This window comes from Felis catus, chromosome D2 (genome assembly GCF_018350175.1).
Source record: "Felis catus isolate Fca126 chromosome D2, F.catus_Fca126_mat1.0, whole genome shotgun sequence".
Taxonomy (NCBI): domain Eukaryota; kingdom Metazoa; phylum Chordata; class Mammalia; order Carnivora; family Felidae; genus Felis; species Felis catus.
In genome coordinates, this window is record NC_058378.1 from 2,419,195 (window position 1) to 2,443,541 (window position 24,347).

The window sequence follows — 24,347 nt, forward strand, 5'->3', positions numbered from 1 at the left end:
GAATTAGAATGGAGATTGAAATAATTGTTGTCCTTAAAGGCAGATAATCTAGTTCTTAGGCAAGAAGATAGGGATGTTTCCTTTCCATCTACACTCCCTGTTCTATTAAGTGGTTACATATATCATTTCAATTACACTGGGATTGATAATCTAATTCCAATGTCAACACGTTAATTCTGACATTGAATTAGAAATAAGATGAGATTTCTTAAGAGCTTTAAGTAAAAGAATGCATCTGAAGCTTATGGACCTAAAAGGGAGTGACTAGGACACTTCATGACTCAAATCATTTTTAATATAAATTATTGCTTACTTATCAAATATGTTTAAATAGTTTAATTGGAAATTCTTAAGGGGTGCCTGTGTGGCTCAGTCAGTTAATCGTGATCCTCAGGGTCGTGGGTTCGAGCCCCACGTCAGCTCTGTGCTGGCAGCTTAGAGCCTGGAGCCCGCTTCAGATTCTGAGCTTCCCTCCCTGTCCCTCCACTGCTTGCGGGCTCACGTGTGCACTCTCTGAAAAATAAACATTTAAAAAAAATGGAAAATACCTTAAAAAATCATTTGGGTTTAAGAAAATGAAACATTATAGGAAACAAATGCTCATAAGGTGTCAGTATTCTAGCAGATAAGTATCCTTGAGTCTATGTATTTTACACATGACATGATTTGCCTAACACATGCATTTGCTTTCCGTAAATGTACAGAATTTGTTTCTATCGTGTAATTCTTTGGCTCACTTGAGCTTTATCATAATAGCATGTCTTAAAAACTTCCTACATTAAGGGCATAGTTTTTCAGTCCATGAACAGGTCTTTCACAAGTGTCTTTGATCCCCAGTGGGGGGGGGGGGGCCCAGTGCTACATTTCCACGTTGAAGAGGAAATTCCCAAGTCTGATCTGTTCCAAATCTTAATTCCATTTATCTTCCAGCAAAATATCACAAAAATATTTCTACTCTCAAAGGTCGGGATGCTGGCCATAAGGAATGCACAGCTCCCAGACCTTCTCCAACAGAAACTGTTGTTCCTCCTCACGGGGACGGTTCTTCTCTTTAGAAACCACGAGGTGTTTTTTTCTGGTGAGTTATTCCAGGAGTGTAGACTTGTCACAGCTGACCGAAGGTCCTGGAGGAGATTGCTCTTCGGTGCAGTAAACTTGAACGTACACCGTCCTCCTGCTTATGGGGTGTGGGCCCACTAACAGGAGAGCTTTCCCTGCCCGCATTTACTTCACCATCCAATCCTCTTGGTTGAACGGCATGTTTGGTACGGTACTTACTGGGTCATGATGAGGAAACCCTGCCTCTCTGTTCACTTGGATTGGGAAGATAGGAAGTCTTGCCTGTATTTCTCTCTGCAGTCTTGGCACAAGTGGGAGCTCTCTTTATATTAAAAGGAAGAACACTTTTTGGAGAGGCTGCAGATACGCCTGGGGAGATCATTAGTAGTACTTTGTGGGGGGCCGGGCCCCGGTGCCAGGCTGAGACCAGGTTGAGCAATGTTCCCCGTTGACTCAAGCCAACCCGGTGGCTCCCTCTCCCATTCATGTGGGAGGCCGGGCCCCGGCACCAGGCTGAGACCGGGTCAAGCAACGTGCCCTGTTGACTCAAGCCAACCCGGTGGTTCCCCCTCCCATTCCCCCACTTTCAAGGGCATACGAAAGCCTTGTCAAGGCTGAGAAAGTTAATTCCTGAAGCCTGTGTTCTACAGGTGTTGGCAGTAATGCTACCTCCCTTTTTCTACCCCGAGTCAGATAGACACAAACATGGGAACTGTGTTTTGCTAGCAATCTATCAACAAGGTCTTGTGACCCATTCAGAAAGTTCACAAGGTACACAGAACTAAATGTTTTGGCTGGCAGTGATCATGTGAAACCTGTTTATTCTTAGAATGATCTGATCCATAAGAGTCTTATATTATAAAAGATGTGTACAGCAACAATAAAGCCGTCACTTGGGCCATCTGCCCAGGGGACCCTCCTGTTCCCAGACTTTCTCTTCTCTCTTTTTTTCTTGCATTCCTCTACCGTCAGGACCCTGACCTCGGTGATTGTCGCGCCGGTCGCGACAGTACTTCAGTGGCTCTTGCTTCAAGTTGTTCACGGTGCTTTGTAATGAGAGTAAACCGTGTTAGGTCTTCAGGGCTGCTGGTACAACTTGGATTCAGGAGCGTGTCGCGGAGCGTAGTGGAGGCTTGTGTGGAATTATTCCGGAATGTAGCAGTGTCTACCCTCCCTGAGTGAGTCCGTGTGCCTTTGATCTTGCCGGAGCATTTGGTCTTTGTGTCACACATCTGCTCGTTGCAATTTGTAATTATCTTGCCATGGACTCCGTCTCTGCCATGTTTGTTGCTCTCGGACATTTGACACCATGTAGTCCATGAGCCTGTAGAGGCGAAGTATTACTGCAAACGACACTACCCTGTAGTAGTGGTCTGCTGGACAAAGTTACCATGTGCAGAGGCAGAGTATGACTCCAGACAACACCACCCTGTAGTACTGGCCCATTGGACCCACTTACCATGTGCAGAGGCAAAGTATTACTCCAGACAACACTACCCTGTGTTACTGGTCCATCGGACAAACTTAGAGAGGTATCTACCTTGGGTGGAGTTTTAGAAGTTCGAAACGAGCATCTTGGGACCCTAGGTTTTTGGCCTGCTGGATCAGTGCATGTAAGAATTTGACAAGATGCAAATCAACAAATGGTTCTTGCTCAAGTGACCCACAGGCTTTACACTCTAGTGTCTACTTGCACTGTTCAGATTTTCAAGGGTGATTGGATTAGACCTGCCTTACTCTCTGAGCCCGTTGAAGCCAATGTCCTAAACTTTTCAGATCTCATAATTTTATACCTCCTTTAAAAGGTGCTAGTGATTCAAACCCTGTCACATTGACTCCTGCTAAAGCTAGTAGTCCACTTCCAGAATTTTCACTCAGCACCGCTGGAAAAAACAGGAGTCCAGTTATTCCACCAAACATCCCAAGACCTTAGGGTTTGGGACTTAATCATGGACACACACCTTCTAGTAGCATCCTTCATCAAGGACTTGAAGTTCCAGGATTCAGGACTGGTTTTACAGGTGTGCCAAGTCGACTGGAGCTAACAATACAATCGGACGAGTGAGACCATGATGGACTTATGTACTTAGGAATATTGATCCCTTGACTTCCAATTTATTTAGTAATCAACTGCGTATTGACTGTTCAATCATTTACTCTAAGTGTTAGAGAATAGTATGTTCAGGTTACATGAAATCAAGGAAAATAAATTTTTGTAAAATTTATTTGGGGCTGTGAGAACCTTCTAAATATTAGGGTTTAAACAGGCTTCCTTTAGAAAATATGTTTCTCTAAATTTGAATTTTGATTTTTTTTGGTTTTGCTGTTGATTGCAGTGTGATAGACATTATCTTGATAAGAGGAATACTTGAGGAAGCAGATCTGTCACATTATTAAATATTCTCTTCAGTGAAGTTTATAAACATGCTTCTTGAATGATGACATACATTCTAGGAAAGGGGAAAAAAAAGTGTCCATTCCTAAAAGTCTCTTTTATAGCTTTTCCAAACTTAATTCATACGTTTTTCTTTGAGGTCCTCCTGATTTATATCTTGCAAAGGAAAAGTAGAAGTTTTTATCAGAAACTCTAGAACATGTTCTGTCTAGCATAGCTTAAAAGACTTATTGATTTTTTTAATAGTGTTTCTTATTAAAATATTTTGTTACATTTGTAAATAGTTCTTAAAGTGTTTTATTTTGGTTAATGAATAACAAATCCTTTGTTAATGAACAATGAAGGAATTCCAGTTTTCTGTGTTACGTTTAATCAAAGACCAACATTTAAAAAATGACATAATAAAAAAAAAACTCACACGATGGAACTTAAATTTTTTGTCACCCTTTTGATTGGCATTTTAATCTTTTTAAACAAAAAATCAAGTATATTGCCAAAATATATGGAATTCTATGTATAATATGGGATTTGATATCTTTTCAAAGTTGCATAAACAGTTTGAATTTATATTATGATTTTGCTGAAATAGACCTTAGTTTATAGAATACAGTATTGGGAGATCTGTAATGGTCAATTTCTAATTTACTTTGCTTTGTCAAAGTCATAAATAGTCTGATGAAGTGTGAGAATCGCGTGGATTATTTTATTTTTTGTTTTGATTATTTTCCAAACGTAAATGTTAAGGACTTGCCAACATGGCCAGTATTACTTATAAAAAGTATCACAAGCAACGTTCACCAATTAAGACAAAAAAGGAAAAAAAAAAAAGGTTGGAGTCATATTTAAGGTAGTTTGTTCAATTGGATGAACCTAGAGAAAACCAGATGAAGGGAAGAAAGTGGGGAAGAGTTATTTAGTTCTTGCCAAAAACACAGATGATTCAGGTCAAATCCATTGGTTAATAATGATTCATTTCTCCATCAGATATGGGTGTTTAAGATTTCATTTATTATCAACCACAAATCAATGAGTGTTTTCATTTGAGATAGTAGTATAGGTTGCCTTTATGGTTAAATTAAAAAACCTGTAGCTGTTAAATTCAAACAAAATAAACTATAAACAATTTATCAAATCATACACTGATAATATGGAATGTGAGGAGTCCAAGTTTAAACTTTTGGGACATGGTTTTCTTTAAAATCAGAAGAGTTTCAGGTCTTCTCAAAATCTTAACAAAACTCCCAAAGGGTGTATTCAGGTAGAATTCTATTCTATTCTTTCTTTTTTATTTAACATTTTTATTTTTATTTTTTTAAATGAAATTTATTGTCACATTGGTTTCCATACAACACCCAGTGCTTATCCCAAAAGGTGCCCTCCTCACTACCCATCACCCACTGTCCCCTCCCTCCCACCTCCAGAATTCTATTTCATAGTTGGTAAGCAGAATGGTACAGTCCAAGACTGGCCTTGAATTCCCCTCTAGAGGAAACTACTTGCAGGAAATGCAAACAAGTCAATGGGTTATTATTTGATACTTTATCACCTATGAAGAGAGCCATGTAATGTATACAGCATATTATGAACATGAAAGACACTGCACTCCTGATGATTTTTTGCACAATAACAGGTACTGAAATTGTTAAATTTGCTACGATCTCCTATGGTAAAAACAATTGCATATGTTCTTGTATGTTGTGTGCTATTTCAAGCATGCTGACTCCACAGTTCCCTCTGAACATAAACGTCTGGTTTCTCTAAATATAAGCAGGAGTGCCATGGGCTCTAATTGCCCTGAACCCAATCAGGTATATTTTTAAGGGTAAGAAATCATTTAGGGCAGTGGGAGATGGGGACCAAGACCTAGAATGTAGGTGTCTGTAAGCATCACAGAAAAGATTTAGGAACCGCTTCAGAGCCCAGGGACCACACATGAACAGCCGTGAAGGATCTCCTTCTCTGAAGCAGACTCTAGGTCACGGGGCCCTGGGAACCCATGCCATATCCAGTAAACTCAGCAGCACCCGGACCAAGCTCCTCCAGATGGAGTCGTGGCCACAGGCCTGCGTTGTTTCCAGAAACCAGCGGCGTCACACAGATTCGCTACCTTCGACTGGTAGAGGAAACCATCTGATGTGGGTGTCATCGGGCTGATACAGCGAGATGTCAGCCAGGCTGCTGTACTGCAGATTCCAGCATCACACCCATTCCCGGCCTCTGCTGATTGTGCCCCCTTCCTCAGGCTTCAAGGACAGCAGTGGTGGGCCCGGTCCTCCTCGCTTGGCGTTACTCGGGCCCCTTCTCTGTCTTCCTCTTCCATTTGTCACTGCCCCACGATGGCATGGGGCCCATCAGGACAATCCCGGATGATCCCTTTGTGTTACGTTCCACTGATTAGCAGTCTCGGACTCATTTCATGTAGCGTAACCTACTCCCAGGTTCCGACGGAGGCTACTGTCAAGTGCTGTATTAGTAATCATCTTGTTTATGGTATCACCTACTGTATGAGTGGTCATCTGGTTTATAGTATCACCTAGCTCTTAAACTCTTTAAACTGTGGCCTAAAACCGAATGGTTCACATATTTCTTAATTTCTGTATGTGTTTTCAGTGTTGTTATTATTATTGGCCTCTGATTATTTGGACAGCTGCAACACCACACGCTCTCTCTAACGCTTTCTGCCTCTGTGCCTTTCTTCTGCCTCTCATGCCTGACGTTTCAGGAGAAGTTTATAAATTGAGGGTAATAGACCTGAGTTAATTTTTTTTGTATGAGTGCAAGTTCTGATTATACCCCTTTCTCTGACAGTTTGCACCAGCCTGACTCTGACTCACTTTTTAAAATTCTTCTCTTTTGGCAAGAAATTCCTGGCTTTCCTGGGTTCCTTAGCTGACACTTGTTCTTGGGTGACTGTTGCGTTGTTTTTCTTGGTTGTCAAACAACCTTCGCTCTTCTAGAATGACCGTGGGAAATCTGATAGTCACCAGCCAAAGGAGACCTAACTGGGGCTATGTTCTCTACTCTTTTCCCTTTTCTCCACCTTTTTTTTAATACTTTCATTTGTGTATTTTTAATTTTTAAAATCTGGGTACAGTTGAGAGTTTCGGGCAAACAGCATAGTGATTCCAGTTCTCTACATCTGCTGTTCTCATAAGTGCACGGATCACCACACGGCACTGTCACCACCACTGCTCCCAGTGTGGTGCCTTTGTCCAAGGGACCTCCTCACTTGGTGACAGTGACCGGGAGCCTGTGCTTCTCACTCCCCCTCACCCACACTCCCTGTTCCTCCACGCACTCCCCCCAGAAGCCAGCAGTTTCTTCTCTGTATCTATGGGTCTGTTTGTGTTGTCTTGTTTCAGATTCCACGTGAGTGAAATCATATGGTAATTGTCTTTCTCTGGCTGACTTAGTTCCCTTGGCATGATACTCTCTGGGTTCATTCATATTGTTGCAAATGGCAAGATCTCATTTTTATGAGACTTTTTTTATGGCTGAATAATATTCCATTGTATGTTACCCATTCGTTGATGGCTAGATACTTACGTTGCTTCCATATTTTGGTTATTGCAAATAACGCTGGAATAGACTTAGGGTGCATATATCTTTTAGAATTAGTTTTTCGGGGGGCTTAGGTAGCTCAGTCAGTTAAGCATCTGACTTCAGCTCAGGTCATGATCTCATGGTTCATGAGTTTGAGCTGCACATCGGAGTCTCTGCTGTCAGCCCAGAGCCTGCTTGGGGTCCTCCATCCCCCCTCTCTCCTTACCCACCCATTCTCTCTCTCCCTCTCCCTCTCAAAAAACAAACATTAAAAAAAATTAATTTTCTTCTTTCACTTACTTTGGGTAAATACCAAGTAGTGGAATTATATGATCATAAGGTGATTCTACTTTTAATTTTTGGAGGAAGCTCCATAGTGTTATCCACAGTGGCTGCACCAGTTTGCATTCCCACCAACAGTGCAAGAGGGTTCCTTTATCTTCTCATCCTTGCTGGCAACATGTAGTTTCTTTTGTATTTACCACAAGCCATTCTTACAGGTGTGAGGCTATATCCTATCATAATTTTGATTTGTATTTCCCTGCTGATGAGTGACATTGAGTATCTTTTCATGTGTCTGTTGACCATCTGGATGTCTTCTTTGGAAAAATGTCTATTCAGGTTCTGTTTTGTTTTTTGCCCATTTTAATCAGATGAGTATTATTTACTATTACTATTTGATGTTCAGTTGTAGAAGTTCTTCATATATTTTAGGTATTAACTCCTTATAGTTATATATTTGTAAATATCTTCTCCCATTCAGTAGGTTGTCTTTTAGTTGCTGTGGCTAACATAAGAGCAATTATTGCCTGTGCTCTCTTCTAAGAGTTTTACGGTTTCAGGTCTCACAATTAGGTCTTTAAACTACTTTGAGTTTATTTTTGTGTATGCTGGAAGAAAGTGGTCCAGTTTCATTCTTTTGAATTGCTGTCCAGTTTTCCCAATACTACTTATTGAAGAGACTGTCTTTTCCCAAGTGCATATTCTTGCCTCCTTTGTCATGGATTAATTGACGATATAATTGTGAGTTTATTGCCGGGATCTCTGTTTTGCTCCATTGGTGTCTTTTTGAGCCAATATCCTACGGTTTTGTTTACAACAGCTTTGTAGTATCTCTCAATATCTGGGATTGTGATGCGTCCAGCTTTGTTTTTCCTTCTCAAGATTGTTTTTGCCATTTGGGGTCTTTTGTGGGTCCATAAAAATTTTGGTGGTATTTTAGTTCTGTGAAAATGCTGTTGATAAGGATTGCACTGAATCTGTGGATTGCATGGGGTGGTACATTGTTTCCCCCTTTTACTTCTAAGTGAACTTGTCAGTGCTGCTGCGTACGTGGGAACTAGGCTTGCGGGAAGCCCAGCTACATTCCTCATTCCCACACTGCAAGGAACCATGCATGTGCAGATCAGTATCATGTTGAGGGGTGTAGACGTTGAAGCCCTACTACGTGGCTTTGACCAATAGTTTTAGTCCTTATTTAGCTGTGCAGCCTTGGGCGAGTTAATTTCTCCCCGTGTTAATGTGCCCATACGTGAAGTAGTAGTTTTAAGATGGGTGAAGTACAATGTGCTATGTACGAAATAAGTTATTATTTATGAAAAATTTATAAAACACAAATGCTGACATTTTACCAAACAGCCTGTTTCTACATGCTTTTTCACACATACGTTCAACTTTTTCTTTACCTTTTCTTTTTTACCTTTTCAATAATTACTTTATGACCCTTGGTTCCAGACCTTTAGACTGTTAGCACGTTTAGAAGAGAACTTGAGGAGAACAATCATATTGAAGAAAGCATCTATAATCACCGAAGGGTGATTATAGTTAGGGTACTGAGCGATGTGATTCTTTACCATCTATAGGGAAAAGGTAGGTTCTTGATGTGGAGAGACCACAGAAATGGCCTATCAATAAGTGAAGATTTGTTTTCTTGACTAAAGACATTAATAGATGCCATCCCTATCTTCACGTATATATAAACGAACATGCCTGATGCTCTGATGTTCATCAAGGTTTTGTTTAAAGTAAAAAAAAAATAGGCCCAAGTGACTTTTCCTAGAATGTAAAAACAACTGAATAGGACAATGAATAAATAAGTTAACATTTTATGGTGTCAGAGGGGACAAATAAGCAATTTCCTTTTTAAAGAACACTTAGAGCAGATTCAGTAGAGAGATGGTATGAGGTCGTGATAAGAGAGAAAAAATAGAAATAAAAGACAGGAGGGATTTGGGTAGAGAGACTCCTAATTTCCATTGTACTTAGATGTTCACCTGCTCTGAGCGAGAATAATCCACCAGGGAGATAGATATACCCCCATAGTTCAGTGTTCATGCTACCAAGCAAAGACCAAAAATGATACTGAAGTTTTATGAACAAGATGATGCCCATATTATTGGAGTAAATATCCTGAAAGTCTTAAGAAAGCTAGAAAAATATAGGTGAGACCGTACAACTTTATTTAATGTATACTTTGGGTAGCAATTAAAAAAATAGGAAGAGGAAACTGAATACTAAGAAAAAATTTTTTTTAGGAAACCATAAGGGTTAAGAGTAAGAGTTCCATGTAAGAGACCAAAATCAAACCATCTAACAAAGAAGAAGTTAGCAAGAAAGGTCATCCATAACACAACTTATGGAAGTCTCAAAACACACAATATGCATTTCACTAGAAAATAATCTAATGGTGGCATCTTAAATACCATGGCCGGAGCCTGGATGGGTGGGCCCATAGGACATGCTACGTTAAGTTTTTGAATTCTCTTCATGAGAAATTAGGATTCAAACCTGAAGACAGATACGTGGGTAATAGATGGAGAGATGATGGATCATATTTGTTGAAAAGGCAGCTGCTCGTCAGTATGTCATGGATAGTAATTCTAACACCGATGCATTCACTCGTTACTAAAATGCTATCTAAAACTGCAAAATTGGTGAATGCATACGTGTTTTGTTCTGAAACAGATGGTTACAGACTTCCTTTGTTCCTTTCCTAAAACGTTTCTAATTTTGTGTTGACTTTTAGGGTATTCTTATTGAGTTTTTAATTATCATGATCATTAATATTACTGGTTTTCCCTGACTAAAACCTTACACTTTAATATAAGAAGTACAATGTGTATGTTATGAGCCAGTAGTTCTGCCACAATGTCAATATCTGTTAACAAAATCTTAAATCATGGCTAAATTATATGTGAGCATTTTCACCAACAGTTAGGTTTGGAGGAGTTACTTTAAAATCTCTGGCTACATAAAGAGTAGATAGAAGTTCTCTACTAGGCTTCGTTGCTCTAATTCAGTTCCTTTTCTGATATTGGTACTTCAGCTTCTGAGCCTTTATCTAAAAAAAACGGGAAACCGATAAATTCCTAAAAGGTTAAACATGTCCCTTTAACTCCTTTGCTAAGTAAAGTAGCAAATGGTAGCTTCTTTTAAAGAGATATTTATTCCTACTTCACAACATCCACAGAATAGGCTGATAATAACATTGAATTACTATACTGATCTTTCTTTGGAATCCCCAGGGCACTGTATCTCTTTCTGCCTTCTGATAGTTACGTATTTTTCTCATATCCACGTATATACTATAAGCTGTTTGAAGACCTATTAGACACCTACTTCATCTTGGAAACCTCCGCCAGTAGCTAGATGCTCAGAAAATATGCTAAAATAAAAGCATGTAAGAATGTTGGCTAGTTGTACTAATCCCGGTAAACCAAGTTAGACTAAGATAGACAGCAGTAGTATGCTATTTTGCATAGAAAGTTTTATGCAAACCAGAATTATCCTGTTTTAAAGATAAACATCAAGGAGGCCTGTTTTCCAGACTGCTAATTACTTAATAACTTATTTTAACACACTAGAATTTGAGATAAAGTCCTCCTGAACTCTCAAATGGAGGCCGTACAATGTAAGACATAAGATCCTTATGACCTATAGCACATAAAATGATGGTAGAATAATTAATGTTTCTCTTTCTTTGCTCTAACAAACAAAATTGCCTAGAGAACATAACACCCCAAGCCTGGGGTACCTGGTATACTCTCTTGGTGGCAGTATTTCCTTCCAATCCATCTTTTGAAATGAAGGAAAACTTACTCTAAGGGTAATAGCCAAGAAGTGCTTTACAGCTCATGAGCTACATGTCCTTACTGGTCGTGCTTCATCTTCCTTCAGTGAGTTAAGCCTCCAACTCTTGATTTTGGCCCAGGTCATGATCTCATGGTTCGTGAGATCAAGCCCCATGTCAGCATGGAGCCTGCTTGGGATGCTCTCCCTCCTTCTCTGTCTGTCCACTACCCCCTGCCCCCGGATCATGTTCTTTATTCCTCAAAATAAGTAATTAAACTTCAAAAAAAAATGACTAAATGCTTTTAATAGAATAATCTTAGGCCAAGAAGCAAATACTTTGTTGTATTCTAATACTTTGTTGATTCTATTTACATCCCATCAAATAGAGCACTGACCTCATTAGTAAACCCAAAACCACTAGTTTTGATGAATAACATAACTGAAGTATTTAGCCCATTTTAGACAGGTCCAGTAGTTTTCAATATTCTTCAAATTTTATTTGAAGAACCCGTTAATGAATGTGTGGTCTCCTCGAGAATGAGTAAAATCTAATTTGGAATCTTGAGCCTGTCGGAAAGCTTAGTTGAAAAAAATCCAATAAAATTAAAATATTAATCACTGACAAGTCATGCAGGAATATTTTACACCTTCTTCCCTGAGTCATCAAAGCTAAAATTGGGAGTCTCCGGCAAACAAACTGAGCATGATTCAGATACTCTACCTCAAAACCCAGACTAAACACTCCTGCCCCTTTGCCGGAAAAAGCATTGCTTTAAAAACCAAGTACAAAGAGGTAAGCTTAAATAGCGGCCAAAAAGAATCCTTTCCCGCAAATAGTGGCTCTTGTGAGGAGACCCGACAAGCCTGCGGCAGGAGTTCTCTTAAGGTCCAGTTTCCTCCTCATATCCTGGCTTACAGTCACACGAGTTCTGTGGGGTAACATCCTGATCGTGTGTCTAACTTAAACACTGGAATCACCTATAAAAATAGAGAACTAAAGACTGATTTTTCTACATGGTAATTGGTTGTCTGCAGAATTCCACATACTATCAAATGGAATTTCGAGCAAATCAAGATGAGCAGAAAAGATAAATTCCAAATAGTAGGAAATAATTGTCTATAAACTGTTATAGACATTTTTTTAAGTTTATTTATTTTGAGAGAGTGAGGGAGGCAGAGAAGAGAATGACAATCTCAAGCAGGCTGTGCACTATCAGCACACAGCCTGATGCCGGGCTTGAACTCATGACCTTGAGATGATGCCCTGAGCCAAAGTCAGACGCTTAACTGACTGAAACACCCAGGCGCCCCATAAACTGTTCCCATTTCTAATAACTTAATATAAGTGTTGTAAGATCCATGATTGCAATTTGATAGATGTGGACCTGAAATGTTCCATTGCTTCTTAACATTTGTAGCCTTTTGCAGAGAAGAGTTTCTCCTTTAAGTTCCTTTCTCGAAAACCATTCTGTTTATCTCTGTTACTTTTCAGTGTAAGTTTCACAATATAGTTTTACAAACAGAACTGTAGTTTAAGAAAAATCAAAGTTTCTTATCCTTTCATGCGGATGTTTGGATGTCCTTTAAATTTTTTACCCATTTATTGAATGTTGTTTTCATGAGCAAATGTTAAAGTTCAATATGTTAATTAGGTGGGAAGGAAAAACCTCACCATGCTGATTAAGCAAATGAATGTAATAAGGGGTCACAAGTGGCTAAAGAGGGAGTTTGTCCCTTTTTTTTTTCCTGGCTTTGGAGGAGAAACCAGGGCAAATGCTCTCACCGGTGAGATGTAGGCAAAACTGAACTGACGTGGATTTGCAGAGACACAGAAGGACACTCTCCCATCTGCACTTAAAGATGTAAAAGAACAAGGTGTTAGACCCTTTGACAAGTTTCCAATGCAGAAGGTGTGATAATGCAGACAGGAAAATTTAACATGGGAATTCAAATTTCAGACAAACTGGGCATGAGCTAGGTTTATGGGAAACGTGATAGAAAGTAAAGACCAACAATAGTGATGATGCAACTATTGCCAGGAAGTCACAACTTACTACAACAGCATCCTGTATCCTCCGCATCTCTAGTTCTGAGCAATTCAGTCCTAGAACTCCTCACTGAGAAATCTACTTGAACATCACTTCCGTACCATCTATGTTTTCTTCTTCCTTAATGAGATCTGGCGACTTTCAAGCACACTCACTGGAAAAGCAGCCACATCGTTCGTGCTTTTTGGCAGAAGATCAAAACCGTTAGTTCTTAGCGCTTTCTGTGGCAAACTCAAAATTGGCATTGACACCAAAGTCAATACCCAAAGGAGTCATTTGCCTGCTTTAAATAATGTCTGCATAACCAGCACTCTGTATGTGTGCTGATGAGCAAGAAGCTCTAACGAGCTGTGGACGGGACACAGAAGATTGTTACCTGATACTTGGAATCTGGATTCGTTCATATTTTAACATGGTTCATGGTTGTAAAAATGATTCAGTAGAGCTACATTTTCGAGAGTTCCCCTTCTAGGATGTTTTTATTTTATGGGTCCGATCAGCTCTCACTTCCCTTATTCCTTTACTTTTGTTAATGAAGCTTCTACGAAGTTCTGGGATGCCAGTGACCTGCCATCTACCGGCCATCCTGCCTCTCCATTTCCTCAGTGACCCTGGTACTCGGGCGTTTCAAAGATAAGTTGCTGATTGAAATGAAAATATTACAGCCGCCTGTCCCTTTTTGTGTTTATGGTAGTGACTGAATAGAATCTTGTTTTTTCTTGTATGCACAAATAAGTATTTTATATAAATTTCAGCTAAAATCCATATTCATTTGCAGCTGGGGTTCTTTATTTTTGGGTTTGCCCCTCTTGAGTCTATTATGGGAGGCTATCCTACTTGTTACTCACTTGGAATATTCCATGTGATTACCTTAAAGTCCTCTCTGATCTCTCACCAACGAAGTTACCGTGGATGATCCTGTCCTTACGTTCTTATTGGGTGCTAGATATTTGGTTTTGGCATGATATTACCTGCACTGTCTTTTTGTATTTTAATATGTTCTGGATGGGATACCACTCCTCTTTCTCTTATATAACTGCAGTTAATTAAATGGTGCATATGATACCATTTTGAGTCGACATCCTTATCCCATCTCTTTTTACAGAAGGAATCCTGTCCTCATGCTAGCACAGAACCATGTAATTGATTCTCCCCCTATATAAAGACCCTGTTGCAACTGACTAGTCGAACTTCTTGTGGCCGAAGAACTCACGGGCATTTCTACTTCTGTGACAAACATTACTCCTGTCTGGAATGATCTTTCTATCTTTGTAAATCATTAAACGTCCAGCCCATCATCCCTGAGGTATGGAGCTGTCCCTTCCAATGACACAAAGTTACTTCTAACTCTCCTGAATTCCCAAGACCCTCATTCAACTCTTGACTTGGCTGCCTGGTAGGGTGGCTGCTATCGAGAAGTTACCGGAACATTGATAAGCTCCTTGAGACCCTCCCGTTTTGCAAATTCACAAAAACACCTTGTACAGTTATAATCCTCTCTCGAAGTGTTCCAACTTATATTAACCTTGATAAGTGCGGTTAGTAAATACTGCATGCCAAACTAATGCCGTGTAGGTAATAAACGGCTCTCTCAAACACTTTTCCTTGAACATGCATAACATTTCAAAGCTCTTGCAAGGTGCACTGTGTGTTTTAGTGTTAAGTGCTGGGAGTGAATCTGTAGTGGAGGTAAGTTACCTGAGCTGTTGAACATTTTAAAGATGGGCTACTAGGACAACAGCAGTAGTGTGATGTAGCACTGTAGCAGGACGGGGATGCGTGCTGACGAGAGTACAGAATGTGTACACGCTGCTTCCTTTGCGGGAGATGCTGCCTTCACATCTCTTTGCACGTTTGCTGTTGTTTGTTACCTAGGTGCAATTTATCCCCTCTAAGAAACATTCAAAAGTGGGAGGGGAAGATTGATGCTTGTTGTTTGATTTTTAATCATTGGCGTAACTGAGGGCAGTTTTGCGCTTCGGGAGTCGGGGTCTGGGGTGTAGAAAAAGATCACCCCAGCCTGCCTTCCTGTAATGGCCATTGAGAACCTGATTTTGGGACCATCTCCCACGTCTTCACTTAGCTGATTTCTTCCTGGGTCCTGAGGTAGATGTGATTTTTATTGCCAAGCCCCTGCAAAACAGAATCCTGGGCAAAAAGATTACCATTCCATAAATGCCATAAAACTCTGGATAGTATTTATCATGTCTTAATGTGGCACATTGTTTATCAATCTTATTGGAGCATGAAAAAAAAAAAAGACACGATGGTCTTATTCACCCTTGTGTCCTGGTGTGTAACGCAGTGCCCTGCCGTATTTCCTTCGCTAAAACTTGTGGAAGGAAGGGAGCACTTAGTGAACAAAGTCTTGCATGTATTTGACTTTACTAGATAAGTATTTTTTGAAAGTATGAATAGATCATTCTGGTGAGCTGGGCTACACCCTGTTACTGTGAATAGGAAAACAAGTCAAGAAACATTAAAAAGGCCACAAAATCACAGTATTTTATATCAAATGAAAATTGTATAACTAGGCATTTCTTCTGGCTACACCAGATTGTCTTTAAAATAAGTAAATGATCTTTTGTGCTATTGCAATTAATACAGCCCTTTATTATAGAAAAATCATATTTTTATTAACATGTTTTTGATATTCGGCTGTGTATTTTATATGGTGTCTTTTTAAGGTCCCTGCCTCAATAGAATTTTTGTCTCTATTCTGGCAATGCCTGACATCATGCTCCGCATATGGAATGTACTTATAAACTGCTTGCTTGCTAAATTTAATTTAAATTAAATGTTCAGAAACTTAATTTTATAGTCACCATGCATGAGAGAACTTTAGACTCGTCAACAAAGGAAGGTCAGTATGAATCCTGACTTTGATCTGACTATAGTCTTTGTTGAGTGCCCAAAGTAATGGAGAGCCCCACGAAAGGGATTGTACTCGTTCTATAGAAGATTTTTACTCAATCTCCTAGTTTCAGTGCTGTATCAGTTATCTGTCCTCTATCTCCCTGTTCATCTGCATTGCAAGTGGGAAAGTACTAAGTCTCAACTATATTTACCATACATGTTTGCTCTAGTAAAAGTTTACTTTTGTAATTGAAAAGTTGGTTCATTTGCAGCTAGAAACAGTTCTTAATACACATATTGAACAAAATTTGACTCCTGAAAGGGAATTTGAGAAACACTCATCTCTCTCCATATCCCCATGAGGCCTTCAAAGTCAGAAAAACCAATAGAATCCAAGAAGTCTCATTTGTCCACACAAAATACTGCTCTATTGCATCAGTAGAATTCTTTTCCTGAATGGCATTGCTTTCAAAATATCTTTCTAGAAAAGACCTAGCCTTTTCCTGGCTTAGAGGACAGACAGGCTATCCCCACGAAACCAAGGATTGCTCGAGGTCAGTCAGACTTTGCTATTTTTTGAATCTAAATGTCCAGCTCAGTACGGGGTTCAGAAAAGCTGCTAAAATATTGTACTCATCATGGTGTACCTCATTTCCGTGAATTGACGTAACAAATTTTCTTCCCCCTGGTGTCCTTTAGACAAGGAGAAATGGAGCATTTCTGATGTGGGGACACCAAAGAGCAGTATTTTTAAGGTGTGTTCTAAGGAGCACTAATCTAGCAAGATGCTTACGTAAGAAAATACCCCATGGTTTCTCTTGGAGAATGTACAAGCAACATCAGCATCACTTCCCAACTTTGCCTAAAGCTACTTTCTGTATGGTACTCACACTTTCTTGGGAGAAGACAGCCCCGGAGTGATGTGTCAAGTGGGGCATCTTGGTGAGGCCCTGGTGACAAGAGAGGAGTGACTGGAGAAGTTGGGGGTTTGCTACGTGAGTGCACATGTCACCATGTTGTCACTGTGGCTGAAGTTTGACTTTGCTGTTGAAATTGAAATGAAACATTTGAAACCCTCTCTTTGCTCTGAAATCACATAGTGATTATTCCCAGTAATACATACATGTTTATATTCGAGAAGTGATAATATATTTAAGGTCAAGCCCCCTGTTTATTTGGCTTGATGAGAAGTAAGAGGCTACTTCAAACCGAATCAGTTGATGGATTACATGTCAGGGACAGTGTGAATGGGAGTGGATGTGTGTGAGGGAGATGAAGTTATCCTGGTTAGCAGTTCTGCCTTAAAGTTACCCTTGATGTGCTTTAGAGGGAAGATCCCAGCTTTATTTCAACATACAATAGGATATGTAAAGATCGCTAAATATAATACTGATCATGAGTATGAATGTTAGTGATTCTGAACAGACATTTTATAATTTAGGAAAGAACACATTAATCCAAAAGAACAGTTGGTCAAGAAACAAAACAAAGAACAATAATGACCTAACACAAGGGAATCAGTAGCTGTCTTTGTTCCTATAATTTCTGAAAAGACAGATTTCTACGTGGCTGTCAAAAAGGGGGATGTATAACACAAGAAAATGGTATAATTAGCAGTTAATTTAAAGTGACTAAAGTGTATTAGCCTTAGTCAAGTGAACGGTTTTATTTTTGTTGCCGTCTTTAGTAATCACACATGTATGAGTCATTAAAAAGCCAATCTGGTTGGTTTCAGTGCATGCTGTTTTATCTTGTTTTCTCTCTGCCAGCGCGCCCATTTACCCGTAAATGGTTCACATCTGTTCTTTGTAATTTAGTGATTATGTGAAGGCCTCTGCCCCCCCCTTTATTTTAAAAGGACAATGGGAAGCTTCATTTGCATAAGATTTAAGAAAAAACTTTGATTTCTGAGGTTCTTTGGTTATTTGCAAACTTTCCTCGCAATTGGGTCACCAAACCTCTATGAAATATTAAACATTTAAAAATGTTTGTTATTTTCTATGATCATACCCAATTTAGCTTAATATCGTTTGATGGATGGTCCCTGGTATTTTTCAAGCTATTGGCAGGGCTTGGCCGTTTTGATTCTGATCCAAAGAAAAAGCTGGTTCATTGGGATCACCATATGTCTCCATGCCAGGACAGCCCTTGTTTACGCCTGTTGTCCTGATGTAATTATCGGTCTTCCTTCTTTCAAAATTGTGCACTATTGGATGACCGTGTGTGTGTTCACCCTCCATATGAGGCATGACTTTGGAATCAGTAAGAGAGAAAATGATTTCACGCTGCGGTGGAAGAGGTCCTGGAGAGTGGCTGTTAACTTTTAAGTTGGTATTAATCAAAATGAAACGTTTTGGAATTAATGTACTCGAAAAAAAGGTATAAATTATGGCATATTTTGGTATATAGTAGGTTATATTTCTAGTTTATGTAGAGTCTGTTTTAGGCTATTTGATAACAGTGCAAAGTGAAACATTGTTTAATAGGGTTTCCCCATCATGTCAGAGAAATGTTTTTCCCAGCATCACTCGTGTATTTTTTTCTATTGTACTTACTAATACATCTAGCCTTGCCTACTGTAGGCATTTGATATACACCTTATTGATTTCCATGTGTTACGTGGCTCTTTTACCTAGAGGCCTATTACATCTTCTAGCGTTTATGGAATCCGTTGGTTTAGAGAACCAGCTGCTTGACAGAGGTGAAATTGCCCCTTCAGGTGAGGGGAGAGCTATGTGCTTGGCATTGCAGATCATTTTATATGTTAGTTGAAAGCTGAGTTTCTTCCTAGGGATTATCCCGAGCCCTGAGAAATTTCTGTGTCGATATCTTCTACTTGAGCCCGTTGACAGGGTCACATCGATAATTACTGTCTAACTACACTGGATACACGATATGGGGTGCTGTGACATATTTGACTAGAAAATGACACTGGGGCTCAGAAGATGGGTTGACCTTCTGACCACAGGCCTGTTTGTGATGCTCCTGCTGTGTTCTTTGCCTCCCCAAAATGAGATGAAGGCCTATCCAAGCTGTATCACAAGTCATAAATGGTAGTTCTGTAAACTACCAAGGATAAAAACATCTGTCTGGTTTCCCAGTTAATGATCCCAGCACATATCCCCCTTAAGTAACCTGTAGTTCCCTGCATCTAAATAAACGACACTCATGGCTTCCGTAAAGCGAGAGCCACACCTGATCCAAATGTGAAACGGTGACATTTCCTTGGGAGTTATTCATAGCAATGGAAAGGGCACATTGCACTTACTTACAAGGCTTTCAGCCAATACTGAGTAAGTCTTACTGTGTAGACTACAGTATTATTCTTAGAACTACCAAGATTACAGATATTATTAGGTATCCATTCTCCAAATTATAAATAATGGCAAATACCTTTTAGAATTCAGACTGTATGCTCCAGCAGACATAGGCCTTTCTGAGTGATTCTGAGAGCTATCTGTTCTGCAGATGGAACAATCAATACTAAATGCAGACATATTTGAAGATCACACTGAGTTTTAGAGTTTCTTAGGCTTTCAGAGTGACTTTAAGATCTAAGGAAATCCAGTGCAGAACTTCTTAATGGTTCTCATTTTTAATTTGTAAATCTGCCTAATTGAGGGGATTGTGTGTGTTTGTGGCTCGTGTGCATACACACATACATGTATTAGGACAATACTATTGAAATTACTTAAAAACATAAAATGATGTGCTTTGACCTTTTAAAGCTGATCCCTTGCTGTTGTTGATTACATAGAACTGTTGACAAATTCGTTTTCTTTTGGCGAATAGACCTATAAGTTTTGTATTTTTGTTTGTCGCTCATATGATTTCTAAGGTATTTTGCTCTATGTCAAACTCTTTATCTAGAAGATCCTCTTGTAAGTCCTGACATACACAGAAAACAAAGATGTTAAGTAGATTTAATCTTCACTTATCAGGAGAAAAATGTGTAACAGGATGGTAAGGATTTTTATACTTGAATTACTGTTTAGGAAACTTGTATATTTAGAGGAAGTAAATAGGTGAGCACTATTAAAACGTTTTTAGAAGGTTAATGTTCAAGTTCCAAATGACAAATCCTTTGAAGGGGGAAGGAGAGGAGGGGAGGAAGTAAAAATCCCAATGGTCTGTGACCGAGAAGACACAACCTCCTTTCCCGAGGTTGTCCTCACTCCAGACCGTGGAGAGACCAGTAGAAATGTGGACGGTCCAAGGTGAGCTCCCTAGCTCTAACTCCTCTATGACATCGTCACAGAATCAAACAAAACACATACCAACACATACCAAAACCAACCATAGCAAAGCGCTTTGAAGAGGATGGGCGTATTTTGGATTTTTTTTATTAAGTGCCAATTCTGCACTGAGGTCTCTCTTACTGCACCAACTGATGTCATGCCAGCAGCTGGAGACTGGCGATGATATCTGAGCTGCATGAGTAAAGTGATGACAATTATGGGATTTACGAGATCGCTGTTGTTATTGAGGACCATTACATCAGAATCTAATAAACATCCTGACTAAGCAAAGCTCATGCAGCATGAAGGAAGATCTATTAGCTCCTGTTTTGAAATACTTTCGGCTTATTCTGGTTAGCTTACAAGGGTGTGGGACAGCTTATTAAAGTTTGCTGAGAAAAATCCCCTGGGTGTGGGTGAGATCTCCGATCCCTGTAAACGTATCATGCTGTACCTCCTATCTGGAAAGGAAAGCTGAAGCGCTTTATTATCAGAGATGCACAGGGATGTGAATGGTTTCGTTAACAGTTTACAATAGTTTTAGAGCAGCTGTCCATAAGGTTTATAATTATCTGACAAATATAAAAATCAGTGTGTTAGAATTCCTTATGTTTTATTTTGTGGATCCTATTGTTGAAACTGTCACCCCATTACTAAAAAGAAAACAAAGCCCAAAAATGCCCCCTTCGTTTCCAGCGAAGGTAGAAAGCACACTTGATCGTACTTCTGCCTGATGGAGGGAGTGGAGGGAGAGGGAAGGGAGCCCCTGCAGGGGACAAGGGTCTCTCACCAGTTTGCAGTTCAGCTGTCAGCCGCACTGCCTTCATCAGCAGGACTGACCTGGGTTAGGGGATCCCCATCCCTGCTCACACACAAAGCAGCGTGCAGAGTGTGGGTCCTCGCCACGTGGCCTCTCCATTCAGCTACTTAGGACGTGGCAGGTGCGTTCCTTCCGAGGCAATGATGAAAGCCCGGGGAAGCGGGAGAGTGTCCAGCAGTCTTCCTGTAACTTCTCTTTGAGAAGATCCCATCCCTGCTGCCACACTGTGGCATGCTCCGTGAAGCACAGGAAGGGATTAAGGGGGGGAGGGGGTTGAAGACCCAGGCGGGTGCAGTACATCTTGTAGCCTGGCTGCACAGCGAAGAAAGACCCAGAAGTCTGATGTGTTCTCAGGAGAGACCATCAACTGACATCAAACCTGGTAAGAATTTTATGCTAAACTCATCAGATCATAACTAAATTATCATAACTGTGCTCCATGAAGAAATGGCAAAACCTGCTGAAACAAATAGAAATTCTCAGCGAGACTGGTAGAACAAATTTCTTTAAAAACATATGGAGAACTTAGAACTGAAAACTTTAAAAATTCATTGAAAATGCTCCAGAATGAAATGGAGATAAGAAAGAATAAGAAAACTTGATAATAAACAGTATTTTCCCATCTGTAGCAGTAAGGAGTGGGGGAAATATTTAAAGTAAAATAACAGCTTCAGGAATTTTTGGCGAAAACCTCAAAAACTCTAACATTTATGCCACAAGAATCTTGGAAAGGAGAAGAAAGACCATGGCTCAGGAGAAAGAAAAAAGTTGCAGGGAAGGGGTACACAGAATCTGAAGCAGGCTTCAGGCTCTGAGCTGTCAGCACAGAGCCGGACACAGGGCACGAACTCCCAAACTGAGATCATGACCTGAGCTGAAGTCCGATGCTTAACCGACTGAGCCACCCAGGCGCCCCTGAGGCTGAATACTTCCTAAATTAGAAGATAGAAACTTACATAACCAGTGCCTCAGTGAAACTCAAGATAGTTTCAAAGAAACCTGTGTCCAGTGCATCAGAATAAACCTGCTGAAAGCCAAAGGTATGGGAATAAAAATCTTGTAAGCATCCAGAGGGAATTGATAGACTGTACATAGAACAAGGATTCAAATGACTTCAGGTTGTTCGTCAGAAACCATAGAAACCACACGTCATGTTTCAGGTGCTGATGAAAAAGAATTTTATATCTGGTGAAAATATTCTGATGAAGATAAAAACCTCATCAGATGAAAATGAGCTAGAGGAATTTGTTGTCAGCAGACATGCTCTAAATAAATACTAAAAGACATTCCTGATACAGAAAATGATACCACAGGTAAAAATGAACCTTCAAAAGTGGAAAAAAAAAAGGAGTAACACAAATTGGAGATTTGTGAGTAAATGTGCTAAGTTATTTTTTTCTACTAAGTTTTTAAAAATGTATGTAGTGGTTGAATGCAAAAGATCTAAGAGTGTGATGATATTTTCACGTATGAAATACATGAAAACTACACCAAAAATAGGGGTAGCCCCAAGACCTTTATATTGGTAACACTTAAACATTTCTAAATTTTACTTGAAGTGATAAAATATTAACTCTAGACTGTGAAATCTTTAGCATGTGTATGGCCCTTGAAAACTTAAACTATACAAAGAAATAGTCAATATATAAACATTCAAATTGAATAGTAAAATTCAAATTTCAAAAGAGAAAATTAAGAGCCAGAGAGAAAAGGCATGAAAATGTACCAGAATCCAAATATATCAATAATAGCAGGAAATATAAATGGTTTAAACACACCCATTGAAAGAGATCAGGGTGGTGTTATGGGATGTACATTAAAACCACAGTGAATGAGACACTTTTGTCTGGCTACATTTCTATGAAAATTATTAAAAATGAAAACCTATATATAAGCAGTGAAAATGGGTAGAAATTAGAACACTTGTACATTGCTGATAGGAATGTAAAATGGTACAGCTTCTTTTAAAAAATTGTCAATATAATGAATGCGTGCCTGTACCATGTTTTCTAGGAGCTGCGTTCTTGGGTATTTATACCAGAGCCGTGAAAATTTAAACCCACACACAAACCTATACATAAATGTTCATAGCAACTTTGTAACAATTAAGAACAATACAAAAATGGGAAAACAAACCCAGATATTTTTCAGTGGGTGAACAGGTAAGGAAATTGTGGTGCCTTCAAACTATGGAACACTACTGAGCAACAAAAAGGAAGGAGCTTTCGATACATTGATTTATGCGGGGGGTGGGGGGGGTGTATCTCAGAAATTGTGCTGGGTGAAAAGAAAACTTCTCTCAAATTCTTACATGGTGTGTAATCATTTCCACTTGTATAACATATTTCAAATGATAAAAGGATGGAGAGAGAGAACAGAAACCATGGTTTCCAGGTATCGTAAAACCTTAGATTGCAAGTGACTTGTTCTGTGAGTGTTCCACAAGACAAATGTTTCTAATCTTGTTAAACCATCGATGTCTTGCAGTATGAGTAGTACCTGACACCGAATGTCAGTGATCCCAAATGAGCCCATGTGTATTGAAATTGACTTTGATACTCAAGTGCTTTGAATTACTAGCATGTTTCCAGAATGAATTATGCTCACAAACCACGGTTTTACCATATTAGGATGAAGAGGACTGGGGGCAAGGAGATAGCTTTGGCTATTAGGTATCAGGAGGGATCTTTGTGATGAGATTTATCACATGCATTTACTCACGTGAGAAGATTGAGTAGAGCTAAACACATGCACGCACTTGCATGTACATACACCCAGGGAAATGTAAACACTGGTGAATTCTGAATAAGGTCAATGGATTCCATCTACACCAGTTTCCCGATTGTGGTATCGTATGTATTCAAGATCTCACCATTGGGAGAACATGGGTAGAAACATATTTGCACCAGATCAAGTCCTGTTTTCTCTATTTGAGCTTAAACAGATCAGGCATAGAGGAGATCATGTTAATTCTAACAGCTGGCACCATTTTCCATTCTTACTGAATATTGCTGCATTGTTTGTAAGTGTGTTGCCCTAAAGTGTGAGTTTATCGAGGAAAGGCATAGTGTCCTATCCATCTTTGTATTCGCAGACCCTCCTATTGTGCCCAGCCCATTATAGGTGCTTAATAAATACTTTTTCAATGAATGAATGTGTGAAAGAATGAAAGCTTGCTAATTAAAAAAGTACTCTGAGGAGTTTCTTGGGCTGATGGAGACTTAGATTTATTGAAAACAAATCCCAAATTTTATGTGTTAGAATCTTAGAGTAGTTTCTTCTATTGAGTCTGTTTCTGTAAAATGGAATTATGCCTA

General features: G+C 39.5%; 1 protein-coding gene and 1 pseudogene across 4 annotated transcripts in view; both read left to right on the forward strand.

The window, feature by feature from the left end:
* The window catches only part of PCDH15 (protocadherin related 15), a 1,549,353-nt gene that overhangs the window by 95,052 nt on the left and 1,429,954 nt on the right, over positions 1 to 24,347 (forward strand). The gene's annotated exons all lie outside the window — the stretch shown is intronic.
* On the forward strand, positions 499 to 7,073 carry LOC111556953 (annotated as a pseudogene).